The following is an 18,207-nucleotide window of genomic DNA, read 5'->3' as shown; positions in this document are numbered from 1 at the left end:
CGGGAGGGTCGGGCCGGGACGCCGTGGGGGGGGGGGGGGGGTTTGGACCCCCCTATCCCACCCCTTATCTACGCCCCTGTATACACACTGCAGCATTTTAGAATATGTGAAAGTTCTCTTAGCCCTCATTCACATCTAAGTATTTTGTCACCTGTTTCCCAAAGCGTAACAACGCTGAACTTGAAAAGTCCCATTATTTCAATGGTGTCTGTTGTGACCTAAGTGTTAAGCAGACATCCCAACCAGCAAAAACTCATTTTAGGGAGGTGCCCTCTCCATCCACATGATGGCAGATAGCAGGGGAATCACAAGATAGCAGAGGAGCTAATGCTTCCCTTGCTATTCGCTGTTGTTTTTCTATTCTGACAGCGGACGGAAGTTTTCCCTTAGTTCCTTCTCTGTTGATTGGCAGTGGCAGTGCGCGGATGCAATAGCCAGCCTGCTATTGGCTATTGCAATTTGAAATGGCCAATAGCAGCCCAGCTATTCATTCCCCTGCTAATTGTTGTTTGTTCTTTTTTTATTCTGATGGCTGTCGGCGGTCATTGTCAGAATACAAAAAAAAAAGATAGCAGGGGATCCTGGAAAGGTTTACTCTGCTATATGGAGCAGAGTAAAACTTTCCAGGATAAAATGTTTTTCAGGGAGCCGCCATCGTATAGCGGGAGACACTTGGAACGTCTGGCTGGGATGTTGGGTCACCTATCACTTGTAGCTTGAAGTTGGAAAACATACAGGAGCTTCTTTTCTAGCAGGACCACACCTTTTTGGCCCCAAAGCCTTCAGCTGGGTCACCTAAAAAACATGCATTATATGTTTTTTTTTGCATAGTTTTGAGTTGCCTAAGGGTTCATTCAGACAGGCGTGCACGTCCGTAGAGCATGTACATCCGTAAAATGACCCAATTCTGGAAGGAACAGGTGCTGTGTGTACATGCGAGCAGCAGCTGGTTCTTCCTTATAGGAGGACGTGGCTGCAGGCAGATATACACTGAGTGGGCAGATTATTATCACAACCCCATCAGTACTTTGTTGGGCCACGAGATGACTCCACGAGATGAGTTCGTTGGGCCGCCTCGTGACTCCACGAGATGTTGAAAGGTGATGCGAGGAATCTGAAACTGCACTGTTGCCCTTCTGTTGTCTTGTACCAGTCTTGCCACTCTCCGTTCTGCCCTAACATTGACTAGTCGCTGACGGCCACAATTCGCACATTCAGACCCAGATTTTCGGCTGACAGTCCAGTCTTTAAACACTTTAACAACAGCTGCTCTTGAACATTTTTACGAATTCTGCTATTTTGCTGATACTCGCTCCATGGCTCCGAGCGCCAACAATCATCCCACGTTCAAAGGCTGTTAAATTGCGTTGCTTACCCATTTCTTCGGAAAAAAATCACTTCTACTGTCGTGGTAAACAACCTGCTTCCCTATTTATAATGGTCTGGCCCTCTAGCAACTTCAGCGCGGAATTATAGCTAATTTGCCTACAAACATCAGGTGGTCATAATAATCTGGTCACTCAGTGTACGTGATCACATGCACACCCACTGCCTGCCTGTCCCTTTTGGGAATGGGTGGGGGACTTTATAAAACAATCTGACATTCACCAAACTTTCACTGAAGGTAAATATTCCATGTGCATGTTGGTTAAGTGACAGTAATTCATTCACCAGGGATTGTTGGGTGAAAGTCACATTTACTTCAATATAGTGTCACTGGATGATAAGAAAAAAAACCAATAGGGTTTTTTAGCACTGACATAGCATAGAATTGCCCGGTCCTGTTTTGCATTTGAACATCCCCCCCACCGCATCTTGTGTGGCTGTTCAGTTTGTATGGGGTCATGGTCATTACAACCGTAATTCATTAAATCTTGAGGAAAATCAGCAGGCACTGTCCGTAAGGCTAAGGGATGGGGTTTGTGTCAGAATTGTCTTTCCCTGACAGCTCCATGGTAGCACACAAATGGTAGGGAGGCGGGGCCATCCCATTTTGTGCTGCCACGGAGCTAGTCAGGAAAGGAAAATTGCGGTAAGTATGAAATACAATTTTCCTGTTTTTGTCCCCTATTGGCCAGCTTAATACAGACCTCACCACCTACCTTCATTTTTTGGGATGGTGTGTGCCCCTTTACCTAAGCAGGAGTTCCTGAGAACATGTAAAAGTCCACATTATCTCTGAACAGACTTAGCAACTAGAGCAAAATGTGTATAGTATAATTATTCACACATAGTAATGCACACTTTCTATTGCAGGTTTTTTTTTTCGTTTTTATTTGAATACTAGCAAATGTTTGACCATTTATGACTGCAAGATGTTGAGGGTTGGCGGATGCATCAGATCTGGAGAGGATTGTAGAAGCCAAGACATGTAGTGGAGATGGAGGGGACCAAGGATGGTGGATGCATGTATTGCAGGTAGGGGGATCGGGGGAAAGGACTCTAGATGCATACCCACATAGCAAGTTTAACTTGCCACAAACTTGTGGCTGGGATAAATTGTAATTCTTAATTCTTGTTAACTTGCTGAACACATTCCTGGCAAGTTATTATTATTATTATTATACAGGATTTATATAGCGCCAACAGTTTGCACAGCGCTTTACAATATAGGGAAGACGTTGCAATCACAATACAAATCAAGACAAGATGGTAAGGAGGGCCCTGCCCGTGAGGGCTTACAATCTAAAAGGGAGGGGGAAGTGATACATGAGGAGGGAGTTGTGTGGGAATGACTTGTTTGAGAACGTGATGGTTGAGCGGTTAGGTTGAGGTGGGATAGGCTTCCCTGAAGAGATGAGTCTTTAGGGAATGCCTAAAGGCAGTCAAGGTGGACGACAGACGGACAGGTTGGGGTAATCTCTGCGCAGGGTGAGGCTGAGAGTGGTATCGCCACGTCATTGTGACACTCACGCTCGGTTCAGACTTGTGTATGGTCACGTGGGATTGACGTACAGCGGGTTCGGACCGGGCGTACATGACATATTGGTTGAAGACTTGCAGAACACTTGCAGCACAAGTTCTAGTTGACAATTTTTGAATTTGTAGCAAATTTGCTTGGCAAGTCTACAGCAAGAGTCTTGCAGGTCTTAGCAAGAGCTCTGCAAGTGTAGAACAAGAGCTCTGCAAAGCACATTGATCTGGAGACTTGCAATCAGTGGCGTCACAAGGGGGGTGCGGCCCGCACCCGGGTAACACTATTGGCGGGGTGACACCCGGTAACCGCTCCGGGTGTCACCCAGCCGCGGGACGCCCCTGCTTGCAATGCAGACTTGCTGTAATTGTGCAGCAAAATTGTGAAGCTTGGCAAGTCTAGCAATAGTTTAGCAAGTCATTTTCTAACTTGCAGCTCAATTGCTTAATATCTAGGTATATAAGGGTGTATCTGAAAAACAAGAAACACTCCAGGCTGTGCACTTTCTTTCTGATCCCACAAGTATTCAAAACCTTCTTTGTGTGTGGATCTTCGGAGTGTGTACTATTGGCTGATGCCTTATAACTCAGCTTACCAAATGTTTCCATCAGGATCAGTAAATCAGGATCAGTTCTATCCAACAAACATTGTTTTCTCCATTGGCTTCATTTGTTACAAGTGTTAGCAGCTTATTTCTCCTCCAGATCATGTTCTGGTAAGTTCATTCTATTATGGTAAAGAGAACTGCTTCAGGTTTTTTTCTTGTATTGAGTACTTACCGTTGTTTAAGGATACGCAATAGTGAGTCTTTCCAGTTTTCTTTTAGTATTGCCAGATGCTTGGATTTCAGTTTCTTTCCTGTACCCAAGCCAGTATAGGTAGGATATGCCCCTGCTACCCTCTTCCTGACAGTAGTATCATCAGATCAAAAATATGCATTCATCTGAGGCAAGAAAGAGCCTTTCCTTCCTATAAGAAACCTATCATAAGAGAAATATGCTGGCCACCTTTGCTGTCCTTCCCTAGGAATAATACTAGTTGCTTCACTGCCATGTTTATCCCAATTTCAGCAGTTTCTAAGTTACTGATCTGGCACATAAATGCAGATCAGAAGCCCTGACTCTTTGCTGCATGTTTGTTTCAGGTTAGTAATTCACATAGTACTAAAGTGAAAGGCGGACAGGCAGCTACTATCATTCACTCAGGAGGCAATCTACAAATTGCCCTCAGTATAGATTTCCCTTCATAAGGTTTGAGCTCAAGGTCTAGCAATCTCAGTCCTTTGGTGTGGATTTTTTTCTAATAAATCTATTGATTTTGCTACAGGGCATTCTTCCCCCAGGGCCAAGTCTCTTCTCAACTGATCTCCCTTTGCCCCTTATGAGATTTGGGAGCCCCTTCATATGTAAATGTAGACATGGCAATGTTAAGTGAGATATCGCACATCTCTTATAGGTACTTATGGATGGTCATTGTATCCCTCCTGCCCTGCTTTCCCTGCATGTCCCTTGCTGTGCCCCGGGTGGTGGGGAATGTTCCCTGTGAATGTGGATTCACTTACCATTGAATCTTTTATAATATGGTATCTATTTAATTATATGTATTGAGTTTTGTTTTTTTAATTTGTGTATTTTTTGTTGGATAAGGTTTTTTGATGTAGTCATTTGTGTACTTTTTTACTAGATAATTACTATAGGCAGCCTCTTATCTTCCTGAGGAAGCTCCGGCGAAACGCGGAGAAGGATGGACCCATGGCATAATTATGAATCATGATTATTTAATATGCTTGATGCATTGCTTTAAGATAAATTGATAAAGTTTAATTAATTGATTTGTGTAATACTTTTGTCAATACACTATATTGCCAAAAGTATTGGGACACCCCTCCAAATCATTGGAATCAGGTGTTCCAATCACCTCCATGGCCACATGTAAGCGGGTTTAGGGTGTGGCGGCTTCAAAGAGAGAATCACACGTAATTGACTTTTAACATCATCCTTTTTCCGCACCAGAACTATGGGTGCAGCCCAGGGACAACGACTCTCTCGAATCACCCCCCCCCCTTGCAGCATACTACATGGGGTGAGCAAGCATGAGTGTCTTGAAGCTGTGGAAAGCTACGGAGCGAAGCTAAAAGACCGTCTTATGTTGCTGTTTCAAGCTATTTTGTGTTTGCCCTTTCAATAAACTGTGTTTCCTTGACTTACCTGGACTACAGTGGAGTGTCCTTGTTACAATATATATAATTTGTCTGTGTGGTCCAGGGACGTGTGATGCCGTTAAATCATAACTTATAATGTTGCGAAAGGGAATCTCTGTTGATACAGACTTTAGTTTTGTATTGTTTTAATCACTGTATGTTTCTACGTTACATAAATAAGAATGTACGTTTTATTTGACAATTATGTGTTATTCCTCTCATTATGACACCTTAAAAGCCCCACTAAATACTGCTTGTGTCATTTTGTTAAAATTAGGGGTGTGGTGTCTTGTGTTCCACTGGTGATTCATAACATTTTATATGATCTCATAAATGACCTGTATCTTTAGGTGTTAATAATGAGCCAATGGGAAAAAAATGACAGGTCATCATGTGTCAAAGATTCATGCCGAAAAAAAGAAATTCCTTAGCAGAAGGCAAACATTACGAGGCCTGATAGTCACAGTTATCAAGCCGTATACGTTAGAATACTTTGGCAAAGTCAACGTCAAGGACTGTAGCAGCTACACATCCCCTCTCATGGATTTCTTCTAAAACAGTTCACTAAAGCCATACCTCAATTTGTTAGTATGCTTGTAGTATAGATCACATTTAACTGGACTGATTCTTTAAATAAACTAATCTATAAGGATAGATAATTATTTAGGACCATTTCTTATTGTCCTTGAAGTGTATGTAAACCCTAACAATAAACTTCTCTTATTTCCTCCCTTTTGGTCTGCTAAATATAACAGTTAAAGTTTTTGTTATATCTGTTTAAAAAGTGCAAACGTACATGTTGATTCTGCCGGAAATCTTGTGAGCGGATACCATTCTGTGCACAAATAGGAGTGCTAGAGAGAAAAAGGAAAGGGAGCAGAGATAAATGTGAGTGTTCTTTGTAATCTATTGGAAATAAAATAGGCAGGGCTGACACCAGTGCTTAAAATTTCAGAGTTCCAAAGACAATGGGGAACATATATCTAGCAAATTAGAGACACAATTAGTTGCAACGCAGTCTGCCTCTCATTCACCAAAATCTCTGCGGCAGTTTTACAGTTCTGTGAATCTGTATTCCTGGGCAGACCAGTATGACAGTTTGCGAAGTTCGGAGACAGATTTATTACTGAGGATGCCGATAGATTTTCATTCTAAACAGATGCATAATTAAAGGAGAACTATGGGGTTAGGGCAGTGATGGCAAACCTTTTTGAGCCTGAGTGCCCAAACTGCATCACTAAACCAACTTATGCATCTCAAAGTGACAACCCAGCACTTGGACCTGAATACTGATGATTTCTTTCAGAAAACACTTTATACCACTGCCTGAACTAATTATGTGCTTAAATCTTAGAAGAAAAATATAATACACGAGGTTTTACCTAAACTACAGAGTGACATGTACCTTTGTACTGTGCTAATGAGTGAAGTGTTCCATTGCAGTGTGCTACTAAGGTACATGTCATGCAGCACAATGCAAGAGAACAGTCTTTCTACACCTTGGAGTCAGTGATGGAGCACCAGGGTCCAGTACAACTGTGACCGCTGTGACCCTGGTAGCTCTGCCACTGACTCCAACTTGTAAAGGAACTAATCTCAGCAATATATTATACAGCAATGCAGAATACCGTCAACTATAGAAGACTACAAATCCCAACAATACATTACACAGCAATGCAGAATACCACAAACCATAGAGCACTACAAATCCCAGCAATACAATATACAGCAATGCAGAATACAACCAACTATAGAAGACAATACATTCCAGTAATACATTATACAGCAATGCAGAATACCACCAACTAGAGGACTACAAATCCCAGCAATACAATATACAGCAATACAGAATACCACCAACTATAGAAGACTATATATCCCAGCAATACATTATACAGCAATGCAGAATAACGCCTACTATAGAAGACAACAAATCACAGCAATACATTATTCAGCAACGCAGAATAATACCATGGGGGGGCCTGTGCAGCTCCTAGGGGGGTTTGTATGGCTCTCGGGATGGGGGGGCTGTGCAGCTCCCAGGGGGGTTGTTTGGCTCTCACGAGGGAAGGGGGGAAGCCTGTGCGGCTCTCACAGGGGATCCGAACATCCAAGATCGCCTCTGTAGTCAGTACGCGATCCGTGCAGGTCACAACCCACAATCAGGCAGCGGCAGTGACCTCTAAACAGGCATATTAGACGGCCAATCGCAGGGGCCTCTCGGGGTCCTAGCGAGGAGGAAGCAGTCGTCTAATCTGCCTGTTTAGAGGCCGCCGCCGCTGCCTGATTGCGACCAGCCCGGATTGCGTACCGAGGCGATCCATGACGGTCGGATCTATTTCCATTTGGGGTTCCTGAACCCAAAGCTCAGTATACCGCAAGCTACAACTCGCGGTATACTGAGACGCCGCAGCCGGAACGGATCCCGACAATGCTGTCTGGATCCACCCAGCTGTGTGAGTGACAGCTGGCTCTGCCTATCTAGAGGCAGAGCCAGCTGTACCCGCCCCCTCCCCAGTCCATTCCACCAGTCAGGGTTGAAGGATCGGACAGGGGAGGGGGGGGAATCCCTGCAGTGAGCCGTGAGTGACAGTCACGGCTCTCTGCAGGGATAGATCGAGAAGTGAGCGAGCGACGGTATGTGTTCGCTCACTTCCCGATCTACTGAACCGACCTGTGACAGTTTCATTGTCGCAGGTCGTCTCAGATTATGAGGCTGAGTGAAAATCACTTGCCTCATAGTTCTTCTTTAGAAGTGGTCAGGGTCAGGATGTATTTTGTCTTAGTGCTACTTCAGAGCAGCTGAGGAAGGAATTTATTAATCAAGCTGTAACCCTGCTCTGTCTCACACCTCCGTCTCTGTTTAGCTTTGATTTGCCTTGCAACAGATTTGATAAATGTCCCCCACTGTGTTGTCAGCTCAAACAGAAAGTTAGGAGAAACCTATATTTCTCACACATTAAAAAAGATCTCCAGGATTTAGTTTTTTCTCTAGGAAATAAAGAAGAAATACTCGCCTGATCCTCAATCCTGTAGCAGTGATCGCTCATCTCTTTCCACCTCCTCTCCTGCTGTGGTATGTTCCTCAGCGTCTTCACGTCTAATAGATCTATATTAGACGTGATAACGACATGGAGAAAGAGAGGCTGTGGGGACCAGTGTAGCAGCAAGGCAGGACCAAGAATTGGGTGAGATCTTTATTTTCGCTCCTAGCATTCAGGGACGCTTAGAGAGTTGGAGTCAGCTCTTTAGAGGCGTGATGACTGTGCAAAGATTTAAAGAAATACTTTGCTGTGCAATCTATACATCTTTGATCTGGATTAATTACTGAAAAAAGTTTAAGACTACAATACTATTTTAAAGCAAACTTGTGGTTTGCCTTTCTTTTGCTCCCCCGCTATTCCGTTTAACTTCGAGTGCAGGAGGAAATACCTGGGAGCATGGAACTCACTGCATGTAATAGGCTCAGTGTCAATTAGCAAGGTCACATGAGGAGTAAGGATGGGCTTAGGCATGTTCGCAGCTCCACGTGCCGAGCCCGCCAGGAAGCTGACAGCGCGCAGCGCCAAATACAGGTACTTTTTTCCCGGTCCGCAGCTGCAGAGATCGGGAAATGTCTCAGTGCCTGTGATTGGCGCTGCGACGCTGTCAGCTTCCTGGCGGGCTCGGCACATGGAGCTGTGAACACGCCCGAGCCCATCACTAATGAGGAGTCCATAGACCTGTGTTAGATAATACTTGATTGAGTTGTAACTAAAGCTGGCCATATACCTTGAGATTATTGTTCGATTTCTTTCGTGCTCTCATCGAGCTTTCGTTCCAATTTCTGCTGGAATACCCCATCATGCACAGGCCAATGTCGATTTAGATTTATCGTTTGTTAGCAATACTAGCTGACCGAAATTCTTTGATCGACAGAACGGATTTTCGTTTGCGCATGTGCAGTGTTCATGTTGCTATTTTTTTCGTCCGAAAACGCCACTAATCCATCGATTTTCATATGATTCTAAAAAAGTTTTCCAGCCTGATCAAGGAAATTCTGCCAGTTGTACAGCAATTGTGACCGTTCACTTCCCATCAACTGGTCAATTATCGTTCGAAAACGCGTTCATGTTCGATTTCCGAAAGATAATCGCAAGGTGCATGGGCAACTTTAGGATGGATCCTGTCTGCGTCCGAGCCGGGACACCCGCACCCGTACGGACCTGCACTTGGGGTGAGCGTAGGGCGGCGTACGGCCGCGTAGTCCCATAGAGAAGGACTGGGGCTGCGTACTAATCACACGCAGCACCTGTCCTTCCCGGGAGCTGCCCGATGCGGCCATGCATGCAACACGGAGCTGTACATGCCGGCCATTTCTCATGTGAATGAGGCCTAGCATAGTGATTTCCTCTTCTCCCAGAAGCTCAATGAAGCAGTTAGGCAATCAAAGGAAGGTAAGTATAAGCTGCTGGGGAAGGGTGATTAAATTAACATGTTTATCTGCCGTGTTCAGGCAAAGCACCTTTTCTGCTACCAATGCTGAACTTCTTCTGAAGATGCTAGTTGTCTGGTTATCACTTTGACCCCTTGGATTCAGTATTTTTTTAACTCATTGACCTGGAACAAGTTTGTTGTCAGAGTACAGTAAGAGGGCCTTTTCTGCAGGCTTATTTCAGGTCAGTGGCTAAAGGTGGCCATACACTGTACAACCATCGCAAGACCTTAGTCTTGCGATGGTTGTAAAGTGATCAAAAAACCGTACGATCTGCCCATCTTGGACAGGCAGATCGCACTCTCGATCATCGCAAGCCCGCCCCTCTGAGGGGCGTGTTTCCGATGACCGCAATGCTGAACGGGCAGTGTGCGCGTTCGGCATTTGTCTCCCGAGCACCGTTCAAACGAGCCGAAAATCTTACGATTTTAGGCTGGTTTGCTTTTTTTTTTTTCCATAATAGATTTTTATTAAAGGTTTTTAACATCTGCAACACATACATTGATAATTACTTTCTATTATGTATACTCAATTACAAAAGTAGTAACTATGAGACATATACAGCAGTGTCTAATGAAATTTAAAATGACTTCGATTCAATTTTACACATGTAGTAAACAATTGGGCTCACTGGAACCAAACTATAACCAAGCCTTTAACTTTTGTAAATCGGGAGCTGATATATTGTTCAACACTTACAAAATTAGAATGCATGTTGTTGCAGAAAGGAGTACTAAGGGGAAGTACTAGGGGTAGGGCAAGGATGGAAGGTTGGAGGAGTATGGGAAGAGAAGAGAAAGCAAGACAGATAAGGGAGGACAGGGGATAAAAAGGTCGGAAGGAAAGTAGAGAGGAGCCATGGATGCTCATTTAGTTATATCAAGGCACATTATAAAACGTAGTAATGCCAAACTATAATTTTACTTTAATTATCTAATTTGGAAAATTGGATCCAGGTGTCCCATCTTTTGTGGAACAATTTCCCTGAGTCAAGGATGGAAGGTTGGAGGAGTATGGGAAGAGAAGAGAAAGCAAGACAGATAAGGGAGGACAGGGGATAAAAAGGTCGGAAGGAAAGTAGAGAGGAGCCATGGATGCTCATTTAGTTATATCAAGGCACATTATAAAACGTAGTAATGCCAAACTATAATTTTACTTTAATTATCTAATTTGGAAAATTGGATCCAGGTGTCCCATCTTTTGTGGAACAATTTCCCTGAGTTCAATCTGTATGCTATTAATCTTTCATAATGACAATTTGAGGACACTCTATTGACAATATCCGAAATGGTCGGAATAGTAGAGGATTTCCAATTTCGGGCTATGAGGATTCTGGTTGAGAATAAAATATGCATAACCACTGATCTATACTTGATGGGATACTTATCAATATTGATACTTAATAGCGCCATCTCGGGTGACAGCAGGGAATCGATTTTTGTATATTCAATCAAGAGGTCAGATACTGAGCTCCATAAGACTGTAAGTCCATTACAGAACCAAAATATATGGGATAAGGTGCCTATTTGGCCGCAATTACGCCAGCACAGGGGTGAGGATGTTGGGTACATTTTTGATAGTCTATATGGGGTAAGATACCATCTAGTGAGTATCTTCTGGGCATTATCCCAATGATCTATACACCATGAATGAGATGAATTGTCTTTAATTGCTACTTCCCATTGTCGGGCTGATACAGTCAATTTTAGATCAGCTTCCCATTTGAGGATATGTGAAGTTTTACTAAAACTCAGATCATCTTGCAGTATAGCATAGAATTTGGATGTCCCCCTCCTTACGAAGCTTCTATCTATCTATCTATCTATCTATCTATCTATCTATCTATCTATCTATCTATCTATCTATCTATCTATCTATCTATCTATCTATCTATCTATCTATCTATATCGTTTGAAAAACTTTTGATGTCTTCCAGGCTTAACCTTAACGAGTACAAAAGCATCTTGACGATAATTTTTGCCATTGATGAGATTAACAAGAACCCCGATCTTCTGCCTAACGTTACCCTAGGCTATCATATATTGGATACCTGTGATCATCCAAAAAACACCTTGGGATATACGCTACAGATATTGTCTGGAGAAAAGCTGGAAGCTCCTAATTATTCCTGTAGGGAATATGGGGAAGTGGTTGGTTTTATTGGTGACACAACTTTCCATACAACCCATGCATTGGCCCAGTTACTCAGCCTGTATCATTACACACAGGTAAGTGATCCCTGCAGTAGATTAGGACTGTTACATACACTCACCGGCCACTTTATTAGGTACACCTGTTCAATGGCTTGGTAACACACATTGCTAATCAGCCAATCACATGGCAGCGACTCAATGCGTTTAGGCATCTAGATGCGGTGAAGACGACTTGCTGAAGTTCAAACCGAGCATCAGAATGGGGAAGAACAGGGATTTTTTTTTTTTGCTCATAAATTTTTATTTAAATATTAAAGGTTTTTAACATCTGCAACACATACATTGATGATTACTTTCTATTATGTATACTCAATTACAAAAGTAGTAACTATGAGACATATACAGCATTGTCTAATGAAATTTAAAATAACTCCGATTCAATTTTACATATGTAGGAAACAATTGGGCTCACTGGAACCAAACTATAACCAAGCCTTCAACTTGAGTACTGTAAATCGGGAGCTGATATATTGTTTAACACTTACAAAATTAGAATGCATGTTGTTGCAGAAAGGAATACTAAGGGGAAGTACTATGGGTAGGGCAAGGATGGAAGGTTGGATAAGCATGGGAAGAGAAGAGAACGCAAGACAGGTAAGGGAGGACAGGGGATAAAAAGGTAGAAAGGACAGTAGAGAGGAGCCATGGATGCTCATTCAGTTATATCAAGGCACATTATAAAACATAGTAATGTCAAACTATAATTTTACTTTAATTATCTAATTTGGAAAATTGGATCCAGGTGTCCCATCTTTTGTGGAACAATTTCCCTGAATTCAATCTATATGCTATTAATCTTTCATAACGACAATTTGAGGACACTCTATGGACAATATCCGAAATGGTCGGAATAGTAGAGGATTTCCAATTTCGGGCTATGAGGATTCTGGTTGAGAATAAAATATGCATAACCACTGATCTATACTTGATGGGATACTTATCAATATTGATACTTAATAGCGCCATCTCGGGTGACAGCAGGGAATCGATTTTTGTATATTCAATCAAGAGGTCAGATACTGAGCTCCATAAGACTGTAAGTCCATTACAGGACCAAAATATATGGGATAAGGTGCCTATTTGGCCGCAATTACGCCAGCACAGGGGTGAGGATGTTGGGTACATTTTTGATAGTCTATATGGGGTAAGATACCATCTAGTGAGTATCTTCTGGGCATTATCCCAATGATCTATACACCATGAATGAGATGAATTGTCTTTAATTGCTACTTCCCATTGTCGGGCTGATACAGTCAATTTTAGATCAGCTTCCCATTTGAGGATATGTGAAGTTTTACTAAAACTCAGATCATCTTGCAGTATAGCATAGAATTTGGATGTCCCCCTCCTTACGAAGCCTATTAGAATTAAATATATCCCACGCTCCGGAATGGACGGAAAGGGATTTGTTGTTATTAGTCTTCTTTAAGTGGGAGATCTGCATTAAGCGATATTGGTCCATAGGATGGGAGAGGGAGTATAAGGAAGGCAAATGGCAAAGTCCCTTTTCCTCCCATGAAGAGAGATTCAGGTGTGGTATGAGGATCTCGTATGAAGTAAGTGGAACTGGTATATTCGTTTTAGGCGAATGTGAAAAGGATTTATCAATTAGGTACTGCCAGGCCTTCAGGGAGGACAAAAGAGAAGGGTATGCACTGGGTAGGAGTGATCTATTTAAGGAATGTGCAATTAACCAAGCTGGGAGATCCCTACTATTAATAAATTGTTGTTCCATATTGGACCATAGATTATTCGGTGATGGGTGGAACCAGAAACAAAGTTGATCCAACAGTGAAGCATAATAATAATGCCTTAGATTTGGGAGTCCCATCCCCCCTCTACGTTTGTGTCGCCACATAGTCGTGCGTTGCACTCTGCCTTTCTTGCCTTGCCACACATATTCGTCAAGGAAACGCTGCATCTGTTGGAAAAAGGATGAGGGAAGTACAATTGGAATGGTTCGGAAAAAGTATAAAATTTTGGGAAGTACGAACATTTTGAAGGACGAGATCCAGCCTATCCATGACAACTCGAATTTAGCCATACGGGCCAAGTCAGATTTCACACACTCTAGAAGGGGTAAGAAATTACTCTTAAAAGTATGATGGGATGGGGATGTAAGTTTTATACCCAGATATGGAATCTGTGACTTAGCCCACGTGTACGGATATATTGCTTGCATATTACTCAAAACGGCTTTTTTTATATTAATCGGCAGTACCAGAGATTTCCCAGTATTGACTTTATAGTATGATAACTCACCAAACATTTGTAATGTATCTTGCACCTCGGCCAGTGAAGAAGCCGGCTCTGACAGTGTGAGGATGATATCATCCGCGAAAAGGCCAATTTTGTGGAGATGTGATCCTATCCTGATCCCTGATATTAGAGGGTTATTTCTAATAGACACTGCTAAGGGTTCCATAATAAGGGAAAAGATTATTGGCGAAAGTGGGCAGCCTTGTCTCGTTCCATTCGTTATGGTGAATGGGGTGGATAGCATATTGGATGAGTAGACCTGGGCTGATGGCTTGGTGTATAATGCTAGTATTGCCGAGAGTATGCTACCCCCCATACCAAAATGTTCAAGAACTGAAGACATGTATCCCCAATGAATACGGTCGAATGCCTTCTCTGCATCCACCGCTAGAAGCAGGGAAGGCATTCTCCACACCTCTATGTATCTAATAGGGTTAAGCATTCTCCGGGTCCCGTCAGGAGCCTGGCGCCCTCTAACGAAACCTACCTGGTCTGGGCCAATTAAGGAAGGAGTAATAGGCAGCAGTCTCTCTGCAATAAGTTTAGCATATAATTTGATATCCGTGTTAATGAGGGATATAGGCCTGTAATTTTCAGTATGAGCCGGCTCCTTACCTGGCTTGGGTAACGTAGCAATAACAGATCGTAACATTTCTGGAGGGAAAAAGGAGGAGGACGCAGCAGAGTTGAATATCGATTGTAAGTGAGGGAGCAGTATCTCCTGATAGGACTTGTACTCACTGGAAAAACCTTGTAGTACTCACTGGAAAAACCATCTACCCCTGGGGATTTATTAAGCGGTAATTTAGTGATCGATTGTTTTATCTCTTCTATTGAAAATGGGGCATTCAAACCATACAGGACCTCCGGCTCTAGTTTAGGAAGGTTTAACGATTGTAACAATCTCTCAATTGCGACTAAGTTTGGTTGGGCAGTATTAGAGTCCTTTTTCAGGTTATAAAGTGAAGAGTAGAAAGATTGGAAAGCCTCTGCCATATCTCTAGGGTTGTATAGTTTCTGCCGAGTACGTGGGTGTACTATGCAGGCTATGCAGGCTATTCTGGATTTTGTTTTTTGATATTTAATTTTATTAGCTAATAACTTACTAGCCTTATTTCCCTGATGGTAATAGGTAGCATTAAGTCTAGTTAACTGCCATGTATGATTAGTGAGGAGTAGGTCCTGCAACTCTTTCCTAGCCTCCAGTAATTCTACAAGGACACACGCATCCAAAGAGTTTTTATGAGCCATTTCTAGTAATTTAATACGTTTGGTTAGGGTATCAAACTGCTGCGTCCTTCTCCTTTTCTCCCTGGCACCCAATTGGATCAGGACCCCACTTATAAATGCTTTATGAGCATTCCATACTACAAATGGATCATCAGTGGATTGATCGTTGATCAAAAAATATTCCTTCAGCTGTGTCTCTATTAAGGGTCCATGAGTTTTAGAGAAAAATAAAGATGTATATTTTCTCCATAGCAGAGTGGTCGATAAATGGCCTCGATCTGCAATTGTGAGGGTAATAGGAGCATGGTCTGACCATGAGATATTATGGATCTGTGCGGCTTTCACTTTTTGTAGTAGCCATATGTCTACCAGGAATAGGTCTATTCTTGAATATGATGCGTGAGGTGTAGAAAAAAAAGAGTAGTCTTTTTCGGATGGATGTAGACACCTCCAGGCGTCATAAAGTTCTTCCCTGAGTATTACTTTAGACAAGGATGGTCTCCGGGATGTTTTAGGATTTGATACATCCATAGATGCATCTAGAATGGCATTAAAATCACCACATAGAAGAAGACGTCCCTGGCGTATCGTATTAGTTCTGGAAATTAGCTTTTTGAGAAATGGTATCTGTTGTGCGTTAGGTGCATACACATTCACTATAGTATAAGTAGTAGAGTTAATATCACATATCAAAATAAGATACCGACCATTCGGATCTGATTCAACAGATCTAAGTGTAAAGGAAACTGAATCCTTAATGGCTATGAGTACTCCTCCCTTTTTTTTTTGAGCGTTGGAAAAATAGATGATACTGTTTCGGGTACCCCTCTGATCTTGACATTATTTCGACGGGCTCGATCTTCTATATCCGCCATTTTATCTTTGAGGTGGGGGATCTCCTCTGCCGTAGTCTTATGGGCATCCACAAGCTCATTATGCGCTTCTGCGTAGTCGCCCATTTTGGTTTCCATGAAATCCACCCTGTCTCCCAAATCATTAAGCTCCTCAGTAAATTTGTTAATGAGAGATGTAAAGTCTTCATGTAGTGAATTACGGAGGGACAGGAGCATATCTTTTAAGTTAGTGTCCATAACTGGCTGGTTAGATGTGGGGTATGCATCAAGTAACGTATTGTGATCATCAGGCATGTCAGCTATGTCGTCATTAGTGGAAGGAGAGTCACCGCTTACCTCCCTTTCTCTGGAGTTTGGGGTAGCCCTCTTCGATTTATGTTTCTCTGGGCTGCCCTGATTAGATGATCCAGCACTGCCTGAGTTGTCATCCAGGGCTGTAGTAGATGTCATAGGCTGCTTTCCGTTCCCGCTCTTATGGGCTGAGGAGGACAGTGTTGCTGCGCGGGACGGCGCCATTTTTCTGCCGGCCCTGAGGCGCCGCTGTCCTGAAGAAATCCGTCCGTTTCCGCGGTCCGCCTTTGTGCTTTCTTTTGTTCATCTTCTTCTCAGAGGGTTAAGGAAGATGTGAAGACGAAAATCAAGTGCTGGCGTTCCCTAATGCCGTGTCACTATGTTCTGCTGCAGATACGGAGCCGGAGCACTTCTCCTATGCGGCCATCTTCCACCTCAGTCGGCCACGCCCCCCCTTCGGCCGGTTTTCTAACATGCTCCTTAGACAAAAGACGTGCGACCGTACATTAGAAACGGTCGCACGTCTTCGTTCACACTGTTCGATTCTCGTACGATCGCGGGATTTCCCGCGATTCTCGTACGAGAATCGAGCAGTGTATGGGCACCTTAAAAGGGTTGAGAAAAGGTGGTCAAAATGACAGCCAAGCAACTAACATTTTCAGAATGTAAAGCAGCAAAGGCAGCCTCCATGTTACCTTTGAAGCTATTAAAAAAACTTGGAACAACTGTTCTAATTTTCTACTGGTTTGTGAAAGATAACATTAAAATCAGCGATGTGTTTCTGAAGCTAAAAACTTATGGAAGCTATAACTTGAAACATATTCCTTTGGCTTGAGATGGCCCTTTTCACCAGACAAGAAAAATGCAATCACTACAGGGGAGCTCACTTTCAGCAAAGGTGGAGTATAAAACCATTGATCTTGTCAGGTGTGTAGTCTTTATTCTTTGATAATGAAAGTGCACCCGAAAACAAAAATTTAATCTTGTGCTGCTTACCGGCCCTTAGATGTGGGGATGCATTCGTTTTCTTTTTCTGTTTTTCCCCCTTTTCTTCTATTCATTTTCCTGGTGATCCCGCAGTAACGCACTATCCTAGGCTGTCCTATCCTAGGCTGACAACACTTGCTCCCTTGTACTGTATCCATAGAGGAGTAGTGTTGTCAGCCTAGACTGCTGTCTTACTTTTGGACTACAAACATCGTTGGCCCTCAATCTTCATACATATAGGGCAATTGTTTTGTTATTTACAAAAAAATAGCTGGGAAAGCTGATTACAAAACACTGTTATTTTAGTTATGTGCACAGGAGATTACCAGGATCTGTAGAAGGATCAACAGGAATTTTTATGGGCTTGCCAAAAATGTCCATAGCCTGAAGAAAGAAAACAAATGCAACCACCATATCTGAGGACCGGTAAGCTGCACTATAGTATTGGGTTTAGTTATCCGTTATTTTAGTTACAGGCAAAATAGTTCATGATCAAACTTGTTACTGTAAGGCCTCATTCACACTGTAATCGGCCAACACGTACAGCTCCGTGCTGTGTGCAGGGCGTATCGAGCAGCTCCCGGGAAGCACAGGTGCTGCGTGTGATTAGTACGCAGCCCCCATCCTTCTCTATGGGAGAACGAGCCTAAGTTGGTAAACATGTTACTACTGAAAATAGTATACATCACCTGTCTTGTTACATTATGCTTGTGTACAGTGGCGGACCTAGGGAACAAAGGCCCTGGTGCAAGATTTTTTTTCAGGCCCCCCGAACCCACCTAACC

Source organism: Nanorana parkeri, unplaced genomic scaffold, assembly GCF_000935625.1.
Source record: "Nanorana parkeri isolate BGI_ZX_2015 unplaced genomic scaffold, ASM93562v1 scaffold451, whole genome shotgun sequence".
In the NCBI taxonomy this organism is placed as follows: Eukaryota; Metazoa; Chordata; class Amphibia; order Anura; family Dicroglossidae; genus Nanorana; species Nanorana parkeri.
This window is presented reverse-complemented; position numbering follows the sequence as displayed.